This window comes from Mustela nigripes, chromosome 1 (genome assembly GCF_022355385.1).
Source record: "Mustela nigripes isolate SB6536 chromosome 1, MUSNIG.SB6536, whole genome shotgun sequence".
In the NCBI taxonomy this organism is placed as follows: domain Eukaryota; kingdom Metazoa; phylum Chordata; class Mammalia; order Carnivora; family Mustelidae; genus Mustela; species Mustela nigripes.
The window spans coordinates 225,492,211-225,518,822 of record NC_081557.1 but is presented as its reverse complement, the minus strand read 5'-3'; the positions used below and the strand labels follow the sequence as shown (position 1 = coordinate 225,518,822).

At 35.7% G+C, this 26,612-nt stretch overlaps 1 long non-coding RNA gene across 1 annotated transcript; it reads right to left on the bottom strand.

The window, feature by feature from the left end:
• Positions 1-223: 223 nt before the first annotated feature.
• LOC132015356 (uncharacterized) lies at positions 224-26,612 on the bottom strand. Its single transcript, XR_009403634.1, has 3 exons — positions 26,567-26,612; positions 19,979-20,021; positions 224-265 (listed from the first exon to the last, which is right to left on the bottom strand). It is a non-coding gene; the product is annotated as an uncharacterized LOC132015356 (long non-coding RNA).

The following is a 26,612-nucleotide window of genomic DNA, read 5'->3' as shown; positions in this document are numbered from 1 at the left end:
GTAAGTTTTATTACAGTTTATAGTTAGAATTATTTTATTTTATTATAATAAATCTCTTAATGTGCCTAATTTATTAATCTCTCATTTACTTAATTTAAAATTACACTTTATTGGGGTACCTGGGTGGCTTAGTTGGTTAAGTGTCCGACTCTTGGTTTCAGCTCAGGTCATGATTTCAGGGTCTTGAGATCACGCCGGAGTTGGGCTCCAGGCTCGGCAGGGAGTCGGCTTTCCCTCTTCTTCCATCCCCACTCGCACACTCTCTCTCACAAATAAATAAATAAATATTTTAAAAAATATATAAAATTCAACTTTATCATACTACCCACAGTTTTAGGCATCCACTGGGGGTCTCATATCATATTCCCTGGACTCCCTACAAGGGGTAACTTCTGTGTATGTTGAACATGTAAACAAGCCTGACACCAAATTAGAAGCTTTACCTCCTCCAACTGTCTTCATCTTTTTAACAATTCTATGAGGTATATGTTGCCATTACCTGTATTTTCAAGTGAGGAATTGGAATTTTAAGAGTGATTGAATAGTTCTCTCAAAGTCACATTGCTAACAAAGGGCAGTTCGAATTCGAACGCAGAAAGTCCCTTTGCAAAAATCACACTCTATTGATAAGACTTTAGCAATCCCTGTATTTCTCACCTAGTTGATAGCTATGTGAAGTACATATGAAAAGTATTGGTTGCCCTCTGCTGTGTAACAAAATGCCATAAATTTAATGGCTGGAAACAACATCTATCTATTAACTTATAGTTCTATAGGTCAGAAGTCCTGAACAGGCTGGTTTTTCTGCTCAAGAATGAAAATAAGGTGTCAGCTGGGCTGTTTTTTTCACTCAGAGGCTCAGAACAACAACAACAACAAAAACCCAGAAAAATAAAAAAACAAAAACAAAAAACAAAAGCAAAAATCTGCTTCCAGCTCATTCTTATGGTTGGTAGACAACAATTCCTTTTGATTAAGAGGACTGAAGTCCTATTTCCCCCCAGAACTCTCTTCTGGGCACTACTCTTAGCTACTATTTCTTCCCTGGGGAGTTTGCAACATGGATGTTTGCTTTCCTCCAGGCCATCCAGTCAGCTATTTCTGATTTCTTGACCAGTAGGAGAAATCTCTTTGCTCTTAAGTGGTTATGAGATTAAATCAGGCTCACTTGAATAAACTCCCTTTCTTAAAGTTACATGAAAGCCCACTTAATATAACTTGGTCATGGAAATAAAATGCATCTTATTCACAGCTCCAGGTCTTATGCACGACATTTACACAAGGAGCCAAAAGTGCTGAGGACCATGTTAGCATTCTGTCTACCACATGAGGAATGAGTGACAGTCTCAAGGTGTTGTGAGGATTAAGGGTAATAATTGTTAAGTAGTGAATTGAGCATCTTTATTAGCATATTACACTTGATGCATGGTAACAATAATGATGAAACATCATGGAGGGACATGCATGGAGACCAAATCAGGAAATAAAATCAGACATGTAGTGTCAAATAGCCCAGATAAGAAACATGACTGGGATGTGCAGTGAGGTGTTCAGACTTCCTTGTTGGCGACCGAGTATAATATTTATAACCTACAGACTGTATTGATTGGTTACTGGTAGGTAGGGATTAGACCAAATTTTAAGACATAGGAATAGGGTCAGCATTATCTGTATTGATTTCTAGACTTTGCACTGCCAGTTTAGTTGCATCCAAGATATGCTGTTTCTCTCTGATTCTACATACTATTCTTGGAATAAACCATAGCCTTCCCTGTCTTAGAAATTTTCTTTGTCTCTTTCCTATATTACCAAAGTCCCTAGTACTAGTTCATTGTTATCTACCATGCACTATTACCAATTCATACATCTACCAAGAGGACATTTTTTAAAGAGTTCATTTATTTATTTGACAGAGATCATAAGTAGGCAGAGAGGCAGGCCGGGGTGGGGGGCTCCCCACTAAGCAGAAAGCCTGGTTTGGGGCTTGATCCCAGGACCCTGAGATCATGACCTGAGCCAAAGACAGAGGCTTTAACCCACTGAGCCACCCAGGCACCCCTACCAAGAGGAATTTTATATCATCTCTGTGATACATTTTTTTTAGATACTAAGTTACAGTGAGGGAAAATATACATACATATATATACATCCAAATTATGTCTTATTATGCATATGTGCAATAAAAGCCATGATAGTTGACTAATATAAATTATGATCTTGTCAGATAAAGCTTTGGCATAGCATCTATTAGATCAGGTTATGGCAGCTGTATGGGAGCTCATAATTCTTTCTTGTCCATATTTTATCACAACTTATGTAAAACCAAATTGTAAACAAGAATATAAGATAGGGTATGCTACTATTAATCATCAGATTTTACAACAAAGCAATAATTATCAAGATATAGAGATTCTATATCAAGAACACTTGGCATTAATGAGAATGGTAATTATTGAATAAAAAGAGCTCCCTTCCTTCATAAAACATTTAAGGAGAGCCTAGTTTGTGCTAGACACTGGTGGTATGTAGCAGGGATAAATAATATCTGCTCTCAAAGAGATTATGATGCATTTAGGGGTAAAACAGAGAAGTAAATCAAAGATTAAAGAGTATGTTGAGCTATGCCAGAGTTATGCACAGAAAGCTATAGGGACAAGTGTTATTTTAAAATCCCAGAAGGGTTATAATTTGAGTAGTAGACTTTGATTTGACTGTCTGTATGTGCCGTCGAGGCATAGATTCTAGATTTATCCCACTCTTCATGTTTCCTATCATATTATCACACATAGAATAGATTTGTAATTCATATATGTTCAAGGACTAAATGAGAAAAAAGTTAGTTGATTATTTATTTGACTACTAGTGTCTTTGTTTCTTTCTTTTACTTATTTATCCTCAAATAAAAATTATGATCTAACCATACCATTTTCTTCCCAGAATCTGCCCTACCCCTGATTTAGGGTTCAGACCTAACTCCATCAGCCTAATGTAGTGGTTCTTGACAGGGAACATTTTCCCTCTATTCAGCAATGCCTAGAGACATTTTTGTGAGGGGACCAATGGTAGTGTGGGTTGTTACTGGCATCTAGAGGGTAGAAGCTCAGGTTGTTACCACACATCTATAATGAAGAGAATCATCCTTCTCCTCAACAAAGAATTATCTGGCCCAAATGCCAATAGTATAGATGTTGAAAACCCTGATCTAATTTCATCTTTCTAACACCAGGAATTGGTGCAGGGAAGAGCACCTGATCTAAACTGATCTACTCAGACAAAAGGTTGGAGGTTTTCCTTGATGTCAAGAGAAATGAAGCTCTATCAGTGAAATATAAATCTGAAAGCATCCATTGAATGTGGAAGTGTCTAGAGCTGAGACCTAAAGGAGCAATTTTAGACCATGAAGAGGAAGTTATAGAGGATTAGCATTCGTACCAAGGAAGATGAGCTAAGAAATGTAAAAAGAGATTAGTATAATTTGAACAAGGAGATAAAATATAGCCTGAAGCATTCATTACCTCTGAATGTTTTAGTAATATAATCCAATAGATTCTCTTAAAATTGTTTAAATTTGGCGTCCTGACAACTTGCAAAAAATACAACAACAAAAAAAAAAACCTTCAATCCAATAAAGAGTAAATGAGTGCATTACAAATAATACATAGGTAAAGGCAAAAAAGAAAACCATAGGTGAAGGAAGGGGTTAACAAAAGTAAAGGGGATTGTGAATCAACATGATTTATCCCAGCCTCTCTACTCAAACATAGTATAAGCACCATCAAGAACACACATTATGGTAAGAGAAATGCTGGTTCCAATATCATGTTCAGAAAAATCTCATTGATTCTCAGCACAGTCACCTTGGCATTCAGAAATCCCTTGAACTAAAAGATGCTGTGCCCCCTCCCCCAATTCACACAGTCATAAAGATTTCCCATTAAGTCTTCCCCTTCTGTGGAGTCTCCCCAGATACCACTGCTCATAATTAGCACCATCTTTTCCCCACCAATACATATCAATTATTTTAATTTCTTCCATATATGCTATTATAGTCTGAGAATTAAGTGCTATGTTTTTTTTTTCCCACTCACTAGATTTGAGCTACTGAAAACTAAGAACAGTCTTTATCACCTTTGTGACCCACAATTTAGAAGACTATTTATACCTAGTAGAAACTCATGAGGCCTTGTTTAAATAATGCTATATATCTCAAAAACAAAAATAGTTGTTTTTTTCTTTTTTTCATTTGGGGGTAAAATAACATTTTAAAATCCTTATGGAAGATTGTCTTTCAAGTTTAAAGCTCTCCCCTCCTCCTGATGTGATCCTAAAAAAAAAAAAAAAAAAAAGTTTTTGGTTCCTCTACTTTTATCCGTGTTCATTATTTTGGAGCATGGAAATAGAAGAGTATCACAGAACACTGCTATTATCCTCAGAAGGAAGTCAGAGGGCACTGCTATTTCAGTGTGTATTTGTCTCAAACAAATAGAGCAATAACAATCCCCTTGTGCTAATTGAAGCTGACATTTACATACTTTTAGATTCTTCTTGGGAGTAACACACTGTGCAGACATGGAATGTAGCTTCTCTGCTCTATCTCCTACTACTAGGGTAATATCTCTGAAAATTTGTTCAGATCCTGAACCCTATTTATTAGAGTTTTTCAAATCTCAAAGATACAAGCCAGAATGTTTTGCATAGCATCTTAGGACCATTGGATGCTATTTCTTGCCTCCATCTCGGCCACCCCCTTCCTCATAGGCTCTCCTCTGACCATCTGTTAGTATGCATTCATTACTAAAGTACTTTCAACAAAGCATGCTCCTTCCTACATCACTGGATTTGCATACGATGCTTGCTCTATTAGGAGGCATTCAGCACTCCTTTGGTGACATGACTTATTTCTATCCATACTTATGATTTAATTTTGAACCTTAAAGATCTTCTAACCATCCCACCATAGGGCAAGATGAGAACTCCCTCCTCTCTGCATTATCAGCACCCTGTGGAATGTCTTTTTCTGATTGCTGTTTCCATCCCTAAACTATTTGGAAGTCCTTTAAGGAAGGACACTTTTTGTAATGATGTGTTTATCCATTAAATGAGGGGTTTTCTAATATTTGGAACTGTACTCCGTATCAATAATATAGGTCAAATAGAGGCTCGGAACACAGGTGTGTGTGTGTGTGTGTGTGTGAGTGTGTGTGTTTCTAACTGAAATTCACTATGAAATTTTCTTCTTTTCTTTTTCATCTTCTATACATTTTATTTTTATAAAAACTACCCTCTCCCCTACTATTCTGTCTTTCACACTTAAGTAAACAGCATCACCATCTACTCAACTGTTCCTATACACATTATAGGGATCTCATTCTTTTCCCATTCCTCCCTAGCACCCCAGCTACCCTACCTCTAAGGGTTCCATCTCAATTCAAGTGTTAGTCTAGGCCATAACCACTCCTGCTTTAGGTAATGGAAATAGCCACCATGTGGATTTTGCACTTCCATAATTCTCTTTCCATAATCTTCTAAAAATGCAAATATTAGTTTCCTAGGATTTTCATAACAAATTACTACAAAGTTGGTATCCTAAAACAACAGAAATTTATTTTCTCACAGTTCTAATGGACAGAAGTCCTAAATCAAGGTGTTGGCAGGGCTGGACTCCCTCTGAAATTTCTAGGGAAGAACACTCCCTAACCTTTCTCAGCTTCTGGTTGGATACAAAGTTTTCTTGACTTGTGGCCATGTAACTCCAATCTCTGCCTTCACTTAAACATAGCTTCCACCTTTGTGCATCTTGGTCTCAATTTCTCTTTTGCCATGTAACTCCAGTCTCTGTCTTCACCTTCACTTGGGTTTCTCCTTTGTGCATCCTGGTGTCAGTTTCTCCTTTGCCCTTTCTTATGAAGACATCTTTTAGATTTATTGGCCGCTTTCATTCTAGGCTATCTTTATCTTGAGATCTTTAATTATGTCTTCTAAGACCCCTTTTCCAAATAAAATTATAATTACATGTTCCTGGTGGACCTATCTTGGGGTGGTGAGGGAGTGGTACTATTTAACCATTTGATGGTTTCCTTATGCCTAGGTACATCATTTTTTTAAATGTTTACTGTATGCTAATAGTAGGTATAAAATAAAAGGTAAAGAAATTCAAACTGAAAAAAAAAATTGTTAACTTTCGTTTTTGTGGCTCCTATTAAAATGTGTTTACATATTTTCATGTGCCCCAGACTAGACAATAACTAAGTTTCATGAGGGCACATAACATATATACAATTTCTAGCAGTATAAACCCAGATGTCTAGAACATCACTGACATTCAATAAATATGTTGGACAAGTAAATTAAATAATTATTGAAGAAAATAGGGAATGGATAGTGTTAAAAATAAAAATTCAACTAAGTAAATTTGAAGATCTTGTTGGCTTTATTAAGCAATTCATGAATTGGGTAGCATCCCATCTAGCAAGCAGAGAGATCCTATGGAAGCTATACAAAATGGAAAAATTTCATAGGCAGAAACAGGAGAGACAACTAGCAAAAGGAAGTAAAAGATTATTTCAGGCACGATCGCCTTCCCTTAGGAGGGAAGAGCATCGGCTCTTATTAGATGGATTATCACATTTCCCTTGGGGAATGAAAAGGGCCCATGTGACATATTACTTCACTGATGATGACCAGAAAATGCCTGACTGACCAGTTAGGACTACATTTTTGGGGGAGGTTGAAACTGCAATTAGATTGGGCATTAAGCCTCAATTGGTAATCTGGCCTTCCACAAGTGACCCTAATTGGGGCTTGGGGTTTAACAATAGAGATAGAATCTCATTGACCCATTCTAAAATAATTATTATATGTTCTGCTACTCCCACCATGTCTGAGGAATAACTTGAACACACTACTAAAGTTAATGTACTGAGAAGGGCTCAGATTAGTTCTTCTACCTTATAAATGCTCAAAATTGAGGATTTACAATGAGGATAGGGAAACTTACCTATTTAGAAAGAGAAATAAATCTTGACCTAAATGTAGCTTTATCTATCCTTTTGTTTTTTTCTTAAACAAAAACATTAAATATTCTGAAATGAAAGAATTTTAAATCAACTTCATGAGCTTGATTCATATAACACTTCATGTTTTAATATTGTATGCAAAACAGCTTTTATATAGCTCAAAGGAAATTATGGAATCTGCTTAACAAAATCAAATAATATTAATACTGCCAGAACAAAAAGTTTTATATATATGATAAGTAGTAAAAAAGAAAAGCCATATAAGATAATTCCAATGACATCAAAGTGATAACATAGCTAGATATTTTAAATTGACTAATAAGAACTTACAGCCTACCACTTTACCTAAACATTTACCTTAAAAGCAAAATTAGTCATTGTTAGAATTTTAATCTTTGTTTAAAGCTTATAGCAAGAAAAAGTATTCAAGTTCATTTAAGCATAAAACTATATTTTTATTTTAATCAAATTAATGAAAAAAAAAGGTTCCCAATCTATTTAGAAATGTTAACATTTTTCTCAGAATAATAAATTAGATAGGTTAAACTTTAATTATAAGTATTTTTGAGTCATTGCAATATTCAAATATTTCTCAAGTATTTATTTAGAACTCTTATTGACCTCGAAAGTTAGAAACAGTAGAAGAATTACGATTACAAAGTACATTGTTTTTCAGCTTTCACACTTTAAAAGAAAATTGAGCAAATGAGAATATTTATCAATATAACCAATATCAAAAAGAAAATAGAATTGCAGCAAAGTTATTCAATTTTGTGTTTTTTTATTAAGTACCCACTGTGTCAAAGAAACTGGATAATGTAGGCTAATATGTGTATTTTCATTTTATGAATCAAGTTTGATACAAAACATAAACATAAAAATAGACAGTGAAAAGAAATAGCTAAAACTGAAGTATCATTTAATTCTGCAGAAAATGTACTAATTCCTTTCATAGACATTTATTGGGCACCAATATGTGACAGGGAATATGCATTATATAAATTATGCCGTTACGGATGACATGCATTTCCTTTCCTCAGACAAATAACCTTTTGTTCCCTAGGCATTTTATTACCCTTTCTTGCCCTTATTCATTCACTCAATAATTATTTATTGAGTGCCTACTATGTAATGGACATTATGTTATTTGTTGGGTAAATAATGGTGTACATTAATTCCTCAGTGATTCACTCTTCACCATAATGAGGTCACTTGGATTATCAGTGAATTCTTTTGATGTAGTACAATTTATTATTATTATTGTTATTATTATTATTACCACCGTTATTTTGATCATGGTCAACATCTTAGACCAACTCACCAACATCCTCTCAGAGACTTTGGAAATATATTCAAAATCTCCTATCACGTCTTTTCCAAACCACATTCTATATAGCTTATCACACCTTTGAAACCACTTACACTGAAACTGAAATAAAATGCAAACTCTGTTCTAGTGATCAATAAAGACGTGAGATTTAACTGAGGCATTTTCGCTCACCAGCCTATGTAAGTTATCATACTTTTAGCCTACCCTCATTTGCCCAGTGAGTCCGATGACTTTTCCTTTCTAGTACTTTAGATCTCTTAAATATTATTTTCACAGAAAGATAATCTCTGGTAACTCTACCTGTCTAGCTTCTTATTTCCCAGAATATTATCATCTGGAGTACCATATAAGTTTCTTTCACAGTATAAATGGGAAAATAAATTCATAGGCTTTTAGTTTATAGGAGCTAAGGATAGGTCTACAGAAACTATAAATAAGTAAACAGACATTTATAAATCTGAGCGATAAAATACTATGTTGATGTAAGTGCAGGCTATACAATCACTGAGCAAAATGTTAAGCATAGCTCTGTCTCTAAATTTCCATAAAAATGTATAAATTAATATGCACAGGATTAGTAGAGCTGGCTGTCCAAAGTTAGAAAGTTGAGGTTTAAAAAAGAAAAAGGAGTTAAAAGCAATATGGAGTACAAAAATATTAGGAATAAAGAAGAATAAATTAAAGAGGTAAACAAAGACCAGATCATAAAGTACTCTATAATTCTATAATCTGTTTGAAGGAACTTAGTCTTCATCTTGAGTACCATAGGTGCCATTGAACGTACTTTAGCTACCAAAAACTTCAGTGTAGAGGTGCTATATACTTTTCTACTGCTGCTCCAGAAAAAAAAAATATATATATATAATATATATATATTATTCAAATATGTATATTTATACATTATACACTTATGCATTAAACATACATATTTATATCCTTATACATATATATTTATATATAAATAATATAATGTCTCTTATATTTGTGAAAGTTTTGTACTTCCTTTATTATTAAAGTATGCTATATATTCCCTAGATTTTTGTTATTTTTTATTTCTAGTACACAGAAATATATTGATCTTGAATTACGCAGTTTTATTAAATGATACTAATTTTTTAGGTTTCTACTTGATTTATTTTAATTCATATCAGATAGGGAAATAATGATATGTAGATCAATTTTACTCTGTAAATACTTTGATGATACTACACTTAAAGTTCCTAGCCCTGGGAAAGAAATATTGCATTTTAAACCTTTTCAAATTAAAGGAATTTTAGAAGTCATCTAGTGAAGCATTTTTCAAATTTTTGGCCACAATTCATTGTAAAAAAACAATGTTTTACATCACATCCCAGTATATTTATATACACACATCCCAGTATATTTATATACACACAATCAAACTAAAGCTTTGTAATGTAGCACTTACCTGTTTTATTTGTGATGCCCTGTGTATTTTTTTCTTCTATCTATTTAACCTCACTTCTAAAGTGTTTGTTGCAAAATTGTTTTCAAACCCACTTAAGTGTTGAGAGATGTTTGAAAATCATTTTAGCCCAACACTAATTTTATAGGTAAATTAACTGAGAATCATGGCCTGTAAGAAGCTTGTCCCAGGTTATTCAAATAGACATTGAGAATTCATCTGCCCAAAAGAGAAATTTTAAAAAGACGAGATGAAGAATAAATAAAAACAGAATTGTTTTTCTTTTTACTCTCTAATGAATCATCTCATCTACCGTATTTTAAAGCCCATTGACTAGAAGAGTATTTGTCAAGAGTTTTTGATTATGTTTATTAAACACATATTTGAGGACCTCATCTCAGATTTACTGAGCCAAAATTGCTCTAGTGACTAAATAGTATTCTAACCTTTAATAAATGTTCTAATCTGTTAGGTTTCTACCAAATCTCTCACATATTTCAGTAAATTGGGCAATGCCAATCTCTACCTGCTCACGTTGCATTAGTACATGTGAAATTAGAAATCAGCATTTTACCAAGTTGCAATTGACTAAGGCAATTTCTAGCCTCTACTCTGGCAAACATTGACAGAATATATGTCACATATGGACTTTGATTGGTTGGGAAAGTGACTACATGTGTGCAACCTCCCCTCCTCTTCATGAAATGTAACCATTTCTTTTTTTTTCCCCTTAAAGATTTTATTAATTTATTTGACAGAGAGCGAGATCACAAGTAAGCAGAGCAGCAGGCAGAGAGATGGGGGAAGGAGGCTCCCCGCTGAGCAGGGAAACTGATGCAGGGCTTGATCCCAGGACCCTGAGATCATGACCTGAGCCAAAGGCAGAGGCTTAACCTACTGAGCCACCCCGATGCCCCTGTAACCACTTCTAAGTTAGGATTTAAAAATATTTTTTCCTTTGGGTTTCTGGGTGGCTCAGCCATTAAGTTGCTGCCTTCAACTCAGGTTATGATCCCAGAGTCCTGGAATGGAGCCTGGCATTGGGCTCTTTGCTCAGCAGGAAGCCCGTTTCTCCTTCTCCCACTCCTCCTGCTTGTGCTCTCTCTCTTGCTCTCTCTCTCTCTCTCTGTCAAATAAATTAATATAATCTTAAAAAATATTTTTCCCTTGAATTTCTAGAATTTTCTTGGTTTCAAGATTAAGTTTTGCAATACATTTGTTTTCTGATTATTGTCCACTCACTTTATCAAAATTTAACTTGGAAACTACTGAATGTTAATCACTGAAAATTGGTGTTTGATCTATTTTTTTTTAAGATTTTATTTATTTATTTGAGAAAGAATGAGTGAGAGAGAGCATAAGAGAGGAGAAGGTCAGAGGGAGAAGCCGACTCCCCAAGGAGCTGGGAGCCCGATGCAGGACTCAATCCTGGAAGTTCGGGATCATGACCTGAGCCGAAGGCAGTGGCTCAACCAACTGAACCAACCCGGCGCCCTGATCTATGTTTTAAAGACTTACTCTTTCATTTGGGAAATCATATTTTATTGAAGTAAATACATTTTAACACTAAAAGATTTGCTAGGTGGAAAACATAGTGCCTGGAAGAATTAATTACAAACTTTACATTATATCTTTCCTTCAAGAAAGGCAAAAGAATTTTATATATTATCCTACTCACTTCCATATGTCTTCCAAATAATTATAGACTCATTACATAAAAACTGTAAACATTTTGCACTGCAAAAGAATGGAACTGGGTCACTTTCTTATATCATATACAAAAATAAACTTAAAATGGATTAAAGACCTGAGTCCATACAATCCCTAAAAGAAAACAGGCATTGAAGTCTTAGACATTGGTCTTACTAAAAATTTTTAGATCTCTCTCCTCAGGCAAAGGCAATAAAAGCAATAATAAACAATTAAGATGGTATCACTAGAAAACTTTTCTATTGTAAAGGAAACCATTAACAAAATGAAAATGCAACCTACTGAATGGGAGAAGACATTTGAAAATGATATATTTCATAAGGGGTTATTATCCAAAATATATAAAGAAGACCTACAAGTCAACATCAAAACCAAAATAAAACAAAACAAAAACAATCTCACTAAAAAATAAACAGAGGTCCTGAATAGACTTTTTTTTTTTTCCAGAGAAGACACACAGATGGCCAATAGACACATGAAAAGATGCTCAAAAATGATCATGAGGATAATGCAAATCAAAATCACAACAAGATGTCAAGTCACAACTATCAGAATGCCTATTATCAAAGACAAGAAGTAGCAAGTGTTGGTGAGGATGTGGAAAAAAGAGAACCTGTGTAGTGTGTGGGAATGTAAATTGGTGTAGCCTCTCTGAAAAACAGTATGGAGAGTCCTCAAAAAATTAAAAAGAGAAATACTGTATGGTCCAGCAATTCTATTTCTGGGTATTTATCTGAAGAAAACAAAAACACTCATTTGAAAAAGTCATGTGTACCTCTATGTTCACTGTAGCCTTATTTAAAACAGCCAAGACATGGGAGTAACCTAAGTGTCCATAAACAGATAAATGAATAAAGAAGGTTTGGTACACACACACACACACACACTGGAATATTATTCAGTTATTAAAAAAATGAAATATTACCATTTGTGACAACATGGATAGAACTAGAGGGTACTATGATAAGTGAAATAAACCAGGCAGAAAAAGAGAAATAGTACATAACTTCACTTATATATGCAATCTCAAAAAAAAAAAAAAAAAGATCAAGCAAAACAAAACAGAAGCAGACCCATAAACACAGAGAACAAACTGTTGGTTGCCAAAAGGGAGGAAGATTGGGAGTATGAATGAAATAAGTGAGGGGGATTGATTGAGAGCTACAAACTTCTAGTTATTAAAAATATCAGCTTCAGTGAAATGAAATAACAGCATAGGGGACACAGCCAATGATGTGGTAAGTTTGTATGGTGACAGATGGTAACTACACTTATTGTGGATTTTGTTTTCATAATGTAAATACATGTTGAATCATTATGTTGTATACCTGAAACTAATATAATATTGTATGTCAACTACAGTTTAATAAAAAAGTAATAATGGTTGAAAATATTTAAAAAATCATGAACATGCTAATAAAGACATTGTTCCCTGCCATTCATTGTAACCTTAAATATTCACACATACTCACATCATACTCACATACACACACATATTATAACATGGCTATTGACACATTCCACCAAAAAACACTGCATTTACTATTAATTTCCTGAACTCTACATCTGAAACTAATGATTTACTATATGTTGGCTAGCTAAATTTAAATTAAAAAAAAGTATTGAACAAGGAGTTTTACATGACTGTCTGTTTTAAATATGTAAGTACATCTGTCATTATGTTACCAAAATTAGTGACGGGCATGTCAATAACTTAAGCTTTCCAGATTTCCAGTCAGCTATTTTTATTTTTATTTATTTTTTTTAAGATTTTATTTGAAGGACAGAAATCACGAGGCAAGCAGAGAGAGAGGGGAAGCAGGCTCCCTGCTGAGCAGAGAACCCTATGTAGGGCTCAATCCCAGGACCCTGGGATCATGACCTGAGCCGAAAGCAGAGGCTTTAACCCACTGAGCCACCCAGGCGCCCCTAGTCAGCTCTTTTTAATCATCAAAAAGGACAAATAGGATTTATCTTTCAGTTTGCTGTGTTGAGATGGATTGTAATCCTGAACACCATTTCCAGCAGACAGAGTATGATAACTACTTGGAAGATGAAATGTTTTCCAATGTGCATCCAATGTGGAATCCCGAATGGAATTATTAATTATCAAACTGTTTCCATATGCCTGAATGGTCTTAGTAATCTTGCTTAGAATTCTTGGCAGAACACTCCACAAAAAATATTCTACAAGGGGTGCTAATGTCAAGTTTTATAAATGAATAATTCAAAGTAGCAAAAGGAATTTTAAGGAAACTTTTCTTTTAGGCAATTTGTCCTGCCTTTGGGCAACACTGACTAAACAGAAATCATTTTCCAGCTCTATTTATTTGTCTGTTTGTTTTTAGGATATCTCTCTACAACGTTCTGAGGGAATCCTCTGTGTAACTTGAGCATCCATTACTCAAAAACAAAACTAAAACAAAACTAAATATTTCTCATCAGAATTTAGTCATGGAGGTAACACTAGTAGGTAAGTGACTCACAGAAGAGTCAAGTTAGGGAGATGGCTGCATTAATTTGTTAGTTGGATGGAAGACCTTATAACCATTAGCTATCAGTAACAGCAGCTAGAAAATGTTCTGGCACTTATTTGGTATTTAATTAGTGGAATGCATAAGTGATCAAATAAGTAATTGCCTGAATAGGGGAATGAATAAAACAAACAGAACTTGTCTTTATGAATCCATTTCAGTTACTATTTTATTATTTTATTTACCAGAGGTCTTTAATGCTTTCTGTATTTCTTAGTCTAAATTTTATATCTGCACTCTCATGTGGTCAGTGAGTCTAACACTACAGTTTTTCTTATGTTTTCCTCTAGAGTAGCCTTGTTAATAAATGATAGGCTTTTTTAGAAGAAAAGTGGCATCTATTGATGGACACAAGTTGCTTCCAGATCTTGGCTATTGTAAATAATGCAGCAATAAACATAAGGGTGCATATGCCTTTTCAAATTAGCATGGATAAAGAAGATATGGTATATTTATAAAATAGAATATTACTCAGCCATAAAAGAGAATGAACTCTTGCAATTTGTACAAATTGGCTGGACCTGAAGGGTATTATGCTAAGAGAAAGAAGTCAGACGGAGAAAGACAAATAACATAAGATTTCGCTTACATTTAGAATCTAAGGAAACAGAACCTTCCAACTAACCAACCACCACTATAAGCAACAAAATAGTAACAGGTCTATAGAGAATGAACTTTTTTTTGTTTTTTGTTTTTTGTTTTTTTTTTTGTCAGAAGGGAGGGGAATGGGAGTATGTGTGAAATGGATGAAGGGGATTAGGAGGTATAGTTGTGGAGCGAATAAATCACAGGAACAAAAGGTTCAGCATCAGGAGTATACTCTATGGTATTATAATAACATTGTATGGTGATAGATAAGAGCTCTGTTTGTGGTGAGCCGAGCATAATGTATAGAGTTGTCTAACCTCTATGTTGTACACCTGAAACTAGAGTAACATTTTTTAAAATTTTATTTTACTTTATTAATTATTTTTTATTAATATATAATGTATTATTTGCCCCAGGGGTACAGGTATTTGAATCATCAGGCTTACACACTTCACAGCACTCACCATAGCACACACCCTCCCCAGTGTCCATAGCCCAACCACCCTCTCCCTACCCACCTCCTCCCAGCAACCCTCAGTTTGTTTTGTGAGATTAAGAGTCTCTTATGGTTTGTCTCCCTCCTGATCCCATCTTGTTTCATTTTTTCCTTCCCACCCCCCGAGGCCCCCATTCTGCCTCTCAAATTCCTCATATCAGGGAGATCATATGATAATTGTCTTTCTCTGATTGACTCATTTTCTATCAACTATACTTCAATTAAAAAAAAAAGGCTGAGGGGTTGGAAGGAAGGTCGTTTAATGAAGCAGTTTCTACCCATTTCATTAACAGCTAAAACATGTCCTAGGCCTACTATGATTCTGAACATTTAGACAATATTAAAGCTACAGTGTTTGTTTTATAGGATCCCATCAATTTCTAGGGAGTAGAGTGAAAGTTTTGTTACTCTTCTGAGACACCTCCTTTACAACTTTGTGGATGCCATTGAATATATTTCTTGCATAAATATAATTCATCTGTATTCTCTAAAGGGATAAAATATTTTTTAAAAATGACTAGTTTTTACTTATCACTTCCTACTATAAAGTAGAGTTTCATTTTAAGCATTTTGTTATTTGACATATTTCTTATCTCTGATTAGGAACAGTCAAAGAAAAGAGAAAATATGGTGAAATAATGAACTGAGGATTTATAGGAAAAAGTACTGAAAATATGTCTCTCACTGAGACTTCCTGAAAGGGATTTGCCCTCTGGCTTACTAAGTACACAGTGGTTACTGGTTTTTGAAGGCTGCCTTAAATATTCAAATTCACTTGTGGCTTAAGATCTATCTGGCATAAAAACTGGAATATTATAATAATTATTAACATTTATTGAATACTTACTACATGCTAGGTGCTACACTAACTGTTTTAAATAATAACTGATCATTACTTTTAAATGTCAGCAACCCTGTGAGGTAGACCTATTGTTCTTTCCATTTTACTTACGAGGACACTGAAGTTCAGAAAATAAAGTAGCTTTCTCAACTATTGGGTGGCAGATTTAGGATTTAAAATATTTCTCTCTGATTCCAAATCCCATCTTACTAATAATCTGCATATTCATTAATTTCTTCAGGCATCAAAAGGTTTATTCAAGTCCTGGGCTGCAGAAGACAAGCAAACAAGAGAATGTGCCTACCTCACAGAGTGATTAATTATGCACCATGAGACTAGTAGATATTTATTAAATAATATAAGTCAATAATTGAATCTTTCTTTTAATGATGTTCTTATCTTAAATAAGTACATCTTACATGCATTTTTTCCCCCAATTATTCTTTTTAGGTCTTGGATACCATGAAAAATGGGCTAAATTGACATATTATTTTCTTATCATTCTTGGAATTTTAAAAATGTTACTGATTTGTCTTAGAGTAAGTTAAATAAGTAAATTTAAAAAACTGTTAAATTGCTGGTATTTGAAGTGACCCTTGTTCCCATTCCTTCCCAATGCCTAGTTTTTGTAGTTTTAGTTCACTTTCAATGGCTGGAAACACTAGAAACTTCCAAACTGGAATTTCTCTGTCTCATGTCCTGATACATTTGCTCTAATCACTGAACTGCATTTATCCCTTTTACTCTCTTGGGACAGTATGATATAATGGTCACCACAAGGATGAGCAGATTTGATTTGCATATTTTTAAATCCATGCCTTATTAAAGCAAATCTCCCTTGCTTGATCATTCACCCTGTTCCTCTGATTCTATCGCCTAAGTACTTCAGAAATCCATCCATGCTTTCCTGTTACTATTACCACTGCTGTCAGTCACACACACATGTTGTTTTATCTGAAGAACATGAGCCTCCTAATTGCTGTCCCTATCTATTCTTGCCTTTCCCACAGCACCCCCATGCCATGCCCTGTAGTATCTAGAAGCAATTAGGATGAGGTAAGGTGCAAGTCTGTCATAACACTTTCATAGCACAGTATTCCAACATTTATAATACTTTACTTCATTAGAAAGAGATGGTTGTATTCCCAAATTATCACAGGTTCCTTTAACTAAGGGTGACTACGTATTGTAACACTGAGTAATATCTATAGTATAGTGTTATTTAGAAAACATTTGTTGAACTGACCTGAAATAAGTATGCATTAACGTTGCATAGAGACTAATTATTTATTTGGCTTAAGATTGCTCTCCTCCCTTCATTCCTTGTTTCCATCATTCTCTTCCTTCCTTCCTTTCTCCTTCTTTCCTTCCTTCCTTTCTTCCTTCTTTTCATTCTTAGAGTATTTTTATATGCTTATTATTGACAGAATCTTGGTGTTTGGGATCCAGCAAAACAAAAGTCTTTGCCTTGCGGAAGCTAGGTTATGTAATTAAGAATTAAAAATAAATGCAGAAAATGTAGTAGATAGATTATGTAATATATTATCAGATTTAAGTCCTATGGGGAAAATAAGTAAAAGTTGAGCAAAGTAGAGTTGATCCAGAACGCCAGAGGGGACGGTTGGAACAGGTTGGAGTATGAAACAGGGCTGTCAGAGTAGATCTCATCGAGAAGTAAGACCTGAGCAAACATGTGAGGGTGAAGGGCTGAGCCAAATAGATAATCTCAGAATAACTCATCTCCGGCAGAGAAAAGTGCTGTAGCAAAGCCAGCTCATATTTGGTATCTCCCTTCATCTGATTTTCACCAGCTAAAGATACAAGTCTAAGCTACACTGAAGACCTTTAAAAAACTGAATTACAATTGCATATGAATATTGATTTGTCCTATAGTCCGTGGCTATAGAACTTACACTGTAGTTTTTATTCACTTGCATGAGTTCCTGTTTCTAAGCAGCAGCTCTGAGTACTACTGGAAGGAAGATTGTGCCAGAAGGTAACCGTGTGTGGGAGGAGGGAGAAAAGCTGTAAGCAATTCAACTGAAGCTGTTGTAGAGGCAGGCCAACACCGCAGAAGAGCTAGGCAGCAGAGCACCAGATGAATGCAGAGTGGCTGGAAGTGAGGCACCAGATACCAACATGGGAAAATGCAGCTCTAGGAGAAGAGGAAGCTTTTAGGCATGTTGACTGTGTAACACAAAGACAGAAGCTCAGGTATGAAGAAATGTCAGGGAAAGAAAAACAGAGGCAACATTTTTCTGAAGTCGTAACAAGTCAATAAATAACTAGATTCACAAAAAGTTGCTTTTCTGTTAACAAGGGCTTCCTTAAAGATTCACAAGACTAGTAAAACAGATGCAAACGGTAGGAACAATTAATAAGAGCCCTACAGAATCAGGGGTAGGCATTTATGTGCTTGTGATACCTTAGAGAATTTTTTTCAGAACAGTCAAATCAAGAACTTTTTCCCCCTATATACTTATTTTGCTCTTATAGTGGCTGGTGTAGTTTTATTTTAACACTTTAAGAACTCACAGTGGCCTTCCAGAAAAATTTGCAAAGATAAAACATCTAAGATATCATGAATACTACTTCTTTTTCTTGCAATTTTATAAAACAAACATAAACACAGAGAATTCAGAACATCCAGAAGACAGACCATAAGTTTATGCTTGTTGTCTTCTTCATTTTTTTTTCTTTTTTTCCCCTTTATTATTTCTTTATTCAATTGGGTTACACAGGGAATCCTTTGATGAAAGAGTTTTGCTTCTTGGGTTTACATATGACTTTGGGTTGTTTAGTTATGGGTGGAGAGTGACGGTGATGCCAGTGGTTTACTAGATGGGCAAAATAAGCAAATATAAGAAGTGTGTGGGAAAACATTTTCAAGTCAGAGAAAAGGAAGGTTTGTCCATAGTGATTGGCTAACAGAAACTACAGCAAGGGATAAACCAGGAAGATGATGTTTCCGGGGAACATGCATATACAAGGCAAGTATCTAACCAAAAAAAAAAAAAAAGACAAAGATTGCCCGGAGTGGTAAATGAAGAATTAGAAAACACTCTCAGGAAACTTGGCAAAGGATGATTTTAAGACCCTGTGGTCAATGCTTGTAATTGTTGCAGGACAAAGTAAGATGTGATCTAAGAAGTCAGTCCTGTGAATTCACGAAGTTGAGACTAAGCAGCAATGGGAAAATGAAAAAACAATGGGAGATGAGGCCATGAACTCTGTGAGGGCAGTGAGCCAATAAATACTAGGTTTCAGGGATTTAGCAATGCAAGAAAAGACAGAAAGGAAGGAATTGTCTAATTGCAGAGTAGTGTGGGTCAGAGAATTATCTACTGAGAACAGAAGAATTTCTTTCTTTTTTTTTTTTTTTTTTTTTTTGCTGAGGTTAAAGTAGGTAAAGGGCATAAACCTAAAGCACCAAAGCAAAAGATGAAACAATTATGAAATTATACAATAACAGTAATAACCACAATTTGAGTACTAGGTACTCAGTTAGGTGGTTTACATTTTCTACTTCCTAATCTTCCTCCAGAAGGGTTATTAATACCTTCTGTTTTCCAAAGAGGAAACTGAAATAATTATGACATGGCCCAGATCACATAGCTCATACTTTGTGGAAAGGATATTTAAATCCAATTTTGTTAAAGCAAAAAACCATAGACTTTATTGCAATTCTCATGGGGTAGAGGGATAGTGTTAGGAGCAAGGGGATGGGGGAGGGGTTTGTATTGAAGCTGAATAATGATGAAAGCTTGGAAAAAAGTATTGATTTCTGTGTGTGTGTGTGTGAGTGTGTGCGTGAGACAGAGAGAGAGAGATAAATAGTAAGGGATTTAAGCCTGAAATGGTACTGAAATTTAAAGAATTTTACACTTGTGAAGAATCAGGAATGTAGCTGATAAAGCTGAACAAAATATTTGCTGAGCAATATTGAGAGAATAGCTGGGGAAAGATATCAGCTATGTAGCATTAGGAAGTCCATAAAAAAAAAAAAAAAGAGTGCACAATTGATTCTTCATACTCACCACCTATAGGGCACCAGGCTCTGGACAACTTCCACTGTATCACCTGGAATGAGATAAGAAACACATTTTATTGGAGAATCTCAAACGTTAAAGATTAACAAGAGAGGTTATGAATCAGCTTCTCTTTCATCATCCCAATGATGAAGTGAGTGGGACCAGAATGTACTTATGGGACCAGATCCTCAGAATGTACTTATGGTTCCAAACACTGTGGAATGGTATAGATCTTTTGAAGATGCTTTCTGCATTTTTGGCTTCTTGAGCAAAATGAATTGACATGTTAGAGAATGTCTCCTTCACTTCAGTCCTATTTGCTCTTCACTTTTAAGCACATTGGATCTAGAGCCATCTGCTCCTGTACAAAAGATAATAAAACTAATCCCACCCCAGCAACCACAGGGAAATTCTAAGAGTCGTAAACTTGCAGACTTACCTTCTTTCCCCTCTGGAGACACTGGTTGGTATTCCAGAGGGCAAAAACACAGCTTTTACCATTCTCTTCCCCAGAATAATATGTTTACATTAAAGAGATTAAATTTCTCTCCTCTCAAGAGTGAAAGAAACAAGGTGTATAAGTACCAGATATCTTCAGGGTCCCTGCCCTATAATACAGACCCTGGTATATTTAGGATAATATCTGACTCTCATCACCTTGCTCTGGAAGAGAGGGGAATTGAGCCAAAGAAGAATCAATGTGGTTATTACTATAATAATAGTAACCTTTCTCTGTCCCAGAAGGACAGGTCTGCTTTTAAATAATAGGAATAAATGTAGGTATGAGAAACTCCTCACTTCGCACCCATATGCGATTGCTTTTTCTATTTGAAGTTCAAGCTTGAAATAAAATTATCATTGTGATGACAAGCAATCTGTGTTTGAATGCAACTATTTCCAGGAGCTGTCTGAGAGCCAGACATCTAGCATGTAGAGTCAGGGGTCCATGAGGAGTTGTGAACCTTTCACCGGTGAGAGGGAGAAAGACACTGACTCCATGGAAATTCTAGCCTGGTGCAGCACTTTTGTCTGCCAGATTCCTGATAGTGAGCAATAGATCTTCAAAGAAGCCTGCTCGTTGCATAACAGAAAAGAAAAATGTGGTTGGTCCATCCAGTACATGGCACAATCCACAGAAGATGAAAATGGAGGATGTTAGTGAGAATATCATTGAAATGACTAAGCAAATTTCTGAGGTTAAACTGGAAGGAAAATATGTCAGATTAAATTCTAGAGTATTGGAAAACTGGACAGTAGAGAGTCATTTTGGTAATGTTAAGCTGAACACTGAATTCAGTGGGAGAAGTGTGGAGATTTTGGAGGAGTATTTATTTAGAATTGGCCAAGGAATATCAGATTTTAACACATGAAAGATGTTACAACTCTAGACAGTGTGATAGTCTAGGATGTTATGCTAAGAATAGATTGTTTAAGTAGAAAAGAACAGTAGGTGGTTGAAGGCAGAAAGTTAAGGAAAACCATAACTTCAAATGGTCTCTTTGTGAAGATCTTACTGTTGCCAAGCATTAAAGCAAAGGATGGAAACTAGTCTATGATCCAGGTATGGAAAGTATGGGTAAGATGTGACAATGAGGAGATGGAATCTATGTAATTAGGAGATGTTATTTTCAAGAACTTTTTGCAGATGCAACCTAGAAGCAGAAATAAAGTATCCAGAAAAATACTAACTTAATATCAAGACCCTATGCTATAACAAGTTGAGAGATGAAGGCATGAAAACTGAGAAACCTGTATCTGAGACTGTTCCATTAAGCCTCTTATCTACACAGTCTACAAATTATTGTTATCTACAAATAAATTATCTGGTCCAACTTGAACTTAACCCTCTTTAGAAGAACTGAGTCTGATTCATCAAACTAGGTTTGAAAACTCGGCCACTCACAAGCAAAGGAAAATCATCTGTCTTCTCTACCCATAACTTTCTTAACCTACAAAACATGGATCTTATAGTCTAACTTATTAAATTAGATACTTCCTTGGATATTAAATGAAGCGATAGGCATAAACTGCATAAATCTTTCAGCACAGGACAAGGCACAGTCTGTGTTCAATCTAGGGCTTTTATCATTATTTTATTATAGTTTCTTTCTCAGCAATGCCTTCATTACCAAAACCATTGGCCTTTTTTGCCATGAAGTGTTTTTGTTTTTGTCTTTATTTTTTTACACCTTTTATCATATTCTCTAGGTATCCTAAAGGTTGTGGTTTATGTTTCCTGATATGAGACACTGAAACAGAGATGCATATTCATTTCGGATCAACACCTATAGAAGGGAGGGGAGAGAAGAAATTGAATTATAATACAGACTCAATAAAATCTTGGTCAACTTCCTGAGGAAATGTGGAGTGAATATTGCTTATAAGTGTTGACCGATGTTGGGCCAAAATACTGATGTTTACATACCTGACTCACGCAGTCACTAGATATGGACGAACAAAGCAATAGAGTAACCCACCATGAGGTGTCTCCTCTGCAGTTGAGGCAAACCAATAGTCATGAAGAGGCCAGTAGGTGGAGGCTGACTGCTGACCATATTCCTGGCAGCTGGGACAAGTCCTTTGTTGAGGGAAAATCTGGAAGGCTCTTTCCTGAGTCTTCCACAGTGGTTTCTAACCTTACCTTAGCCACTTACTTAAAAAGTAGTTTTTATTTATACCATTACTTTACAAGCTTCATTCTTATAATCCTAATTAGAATATAAGCTACATACTATAGGAACCAAGTTTAATTTTTCTCTTATAGGCATCATAGCACCATACAGAGGCATACATAGCACCATGCAGCAAAAACAAAGTATGAAGAAAGTACCTATATTTTGAATCACAGGTAAAATGATTTAAACTGTAGCATCTCCTTTATCCAAATTGCATTGTGAATATTGTTAGAATCTTTATTATTATTATTATTAATTAATTTTTTTGGAGCAGGAAGCGGGGAGGGACAGAGGGAGTGGAAAAGAGAGAATCTCATCTTAAGCAGGGTCCACGCCCAGTGAGGCACCCAACCTGGGGCTCCATCTTACAACACTAAGATCACAAGCTGAGCCTAAATCAAAAGTCAGGCACTTAACTGACTGAGCCACCCAGGCGTCCCATGTTAAAATCTATTCTGAAGTCCCAAAAGTTCATTTTTGCTTTTGTGTCCTTTGCCTTTGGAGACATATCTTGAAAGAAGTTGCTGTGGCTGATGTCGAAGAGGTTACTGCCTATGTTCTTTTCTAGGATTTTGATAGATTCCTGCCTCATGTTGAGGTCTTTTATCCATTTCGAGTTTATCTTTGTGTATGGTGTAAGAGAAGGTCGAGTTTCATTCTTCTATACATAGCTGTCCAATTTTCCCAGCACCATTTATTGAAGAGACTGTCTTTTTTTCACTGTATATATTTTTTCCTGCTTCATTGAAGATTATTTGACCATAGAGTTAAGAGTCCATATCTGGGCTCTCTACTCTGTTCCACTGGTCTATGTGCCTGGTTTTGTGCCAGTATCATGCTGTCTTGGTGATCACAGCATTGTAAGTAAAGCTTGAAATCAGGCAACATGATGCTTCCAGTTTTGTTTTTCTTTTTCAACATTTCCTTAGCGATTTGTGGTCCCTTCTGGTTCCATACAGATTTTAGGATTGTTTGTTCCAGCTTTTTGAAAAATGCTAGTGGAATTATGATAGGGATGGCATAGGAAATATTGATTGCTCTAGGCAGTATAGACATTTTAACAATGTTTATTCTGATTCATGAGCATGGAATGCTCTTCCATCTTTTTGTGTCTTCTTCAGTTTGTTTCATGAGTGTTCTGTAGTTCCTCAAGTACAGATCCTTTACGTCTTTGTTTAGGTTTTTCCAAGGTATCTTATGGTTCATGGTGCTATAGTAAATGGAATCAATTCTCTAATTTCCCTTTCCATATTTTCATTGTTAGTGTAAAGAAAGCAACTGATTTCTGCACATTGATTTTGTATCCGTCCACATTAGTGAATACCTGTATGAGTTCTAGTAGTTTGGGGGTGGAGTCTTTTGGGTTCTCCATATAAAGTATTATGTCCTCTGTGAAGAGATAGAGTTTGACTTCTTCTTTGCCAATTTGAATACATTTTATTTCTTTTTGTTGTTTGATTGCTGTTGCTAGGACTTCTAGTACTATGTTGAACAACAGTAGCGAGAGTGGACATCCTTGTCATGTTCCTGATCTCAAAGGGAAGGCTGTCATCTTTTCCCCATTGAGGATAATATTCTCTGTGGGTTTTTCATAGATTTAATGAAGTTGAGGAGTATTCCCTCTATCCCTATACTCTGAAGGGTTTTAATTAGGAACGGATACTGTATATCCGGTCAAATACTTTTTCTGCATCAATTGAGAGGACTATGTGGTTCTTCTCTCTTCTCTTGTTGATTTGTTCTATCACGTTGATTGATTTGTGAATGTTGAACCACACTTGCACCCCATGGATAAATTCCACCAGGTCATGGTGGATAATCTTTTTTAATGTACTATTAGATCCAATTTGCTAGGATCTTGTTGAGAATCTTGGCCTCCATATTCATCAGGGATATTGATCTGAAATTCTCCTTTTTGGTGGGGTCTTTCCTGGTTTGGGGATCAGGGTAATGCTGGCTTCATAAAAAGAGTCTGGAAGTTTCATTAAGATGAAAACTTTCTGCACAGCAGAGGAGACAGTCAAGAAAACAAAGGGGCAACCCATAGAATGGGAGAAGATATTTGCAAATGACACTACAAACAAAGGGCTGATATCCAAGATCTATAAAGAACTCCTCAAACTCAGCACACACAAAACAGATAGTCATGTCAAAAAATGGGCAGAAGACAGGAACAGACACTTCTCCAAAGAAGACATGCAAATGGCTAACACACATGAAAAAATGTTCATCATCATTAGCCATCAGGGAGGTTCAAATCAAAACCACATTGAGATACCATTTTACACCAGTTAGAATTGCCAAAATTAACAAGACAGTAAACAGCAAGTATTGGAGAGGATGTGGAGAAGGGGGAACCATCTTTCACTGTTGGTGGGAATGCAAGTTGGTGCAGCCACTTTGGAAAACAGCATGGAGATTCCTTAAGAAATTAAAAATAGAGCTACCCTAGGACCTTGCAATTGCACTAGTGGGTATTTACCACAAAGATACAGATGTAGTGAAAAGAAGGAGCATATGTACCCCAATGTTCATAACAGCAATGGCCACAATCACCACACTGCAGAAAGAGCCACGATACCCTGGAACAGATGAATAGGTAAAGTAGATATGGTGCATAAATACAATGGAGTATTATGCCTCCATCAGAAAGCAGGAATACCCAACTTTTGTATCAACATGGGTAGGACCAGAAGAGATTATGGAAGAGACTGGAAGAGACTATGCTAAGTCAAGCAGAGAGAATCAATGATCATATGGTTTCACTTATTTGTCAAGCATAAGGAATAACATAGGTGATATTGGGAGATGGAGAGGAGAAGTGAGTTGGGGGAAATCGGAGGTGGAGACAAATCATGAGAGACTATGGACTCTGAGAAATAAACTGAAGGTTTTGGAGGGTGTTGGCTGAGCCTGGTGGTGAGTATTAGGGAGGACACATATTACATGGAGCACTGGGAGTGGTATATAAACAATGAATTTTGGAACACTGAAAAAAATAAAATAAAATGAAAAAAAAATCTATTCTGAAGGGCAAGTCAGTATGTATTTTAGGATAAGTACCAATTATCCTAAATGTGTGGCAGACATTGTATAAGTACACCCTCAGCCTGACTGAAGTTACCCATCTAACATATATGTATTAACTTCTGATTTTATGTTCGGTGCTGTTCTCAGCCCTGAAAATGCAGCAGCAAACATGTAGATTACTTATCTGTCCTCACATAAAGGATTTTCTGGTAGTACTATAGTGGCTTTCTGAAGAGGACCACCAGAGCTTTAACTATAAAACGAAGAAATTTATTACCACAGTTGACCTGACAAAATGGCAGAAAAGACACCTATAGGCTGTTCTTACTCTGCTTTGTGGAGCAAAGTTTGTTTGCCAACAGAGAAGATTCCTAGCCTTGGTAAAGTGTTTTAAGAACAACTTCCGAAGAATGTTCCAAGTATCTGACCCACTTGGTAGGAGAAAGCTGGCATGTCTTTCAGTCCTACTGGAAATCACAGAGCTGGATTTCTAGTATTCCCAATTACATATAGTTTAACACACAAAACCCAACCATCTTCCTCCAGTTTCTGACAACAGGTGTTTAGTGGATTCTGCATCTTGCTTCTCTGTGCAAAAACACAGACCATCCATACCCTGTGTGTTTTCTGCCCTCATACAGCACAGTATCAAACACTCCTTATCTATATGGCAAAAACAAGGAGTTGAGGTAGCGAACCCAACTCAGAAAAAAAGGATGACATAATACAGTAGGTCAAAGTCTGGCTACTGGGTATTATTATTTCCTAGTTGTCCACCATGAGACAATAGTCCATTCACACAATTTTAACAATTATTTGATCTACACTCGTACCTCTGTTCCTAAATAAGATTTAGAATTACACAACCACCAACAGGAATATTGCTTACCTGCCAGTGGTCAGTTAAGTAGCTCTACAGTTGGCAGAAAAATTTG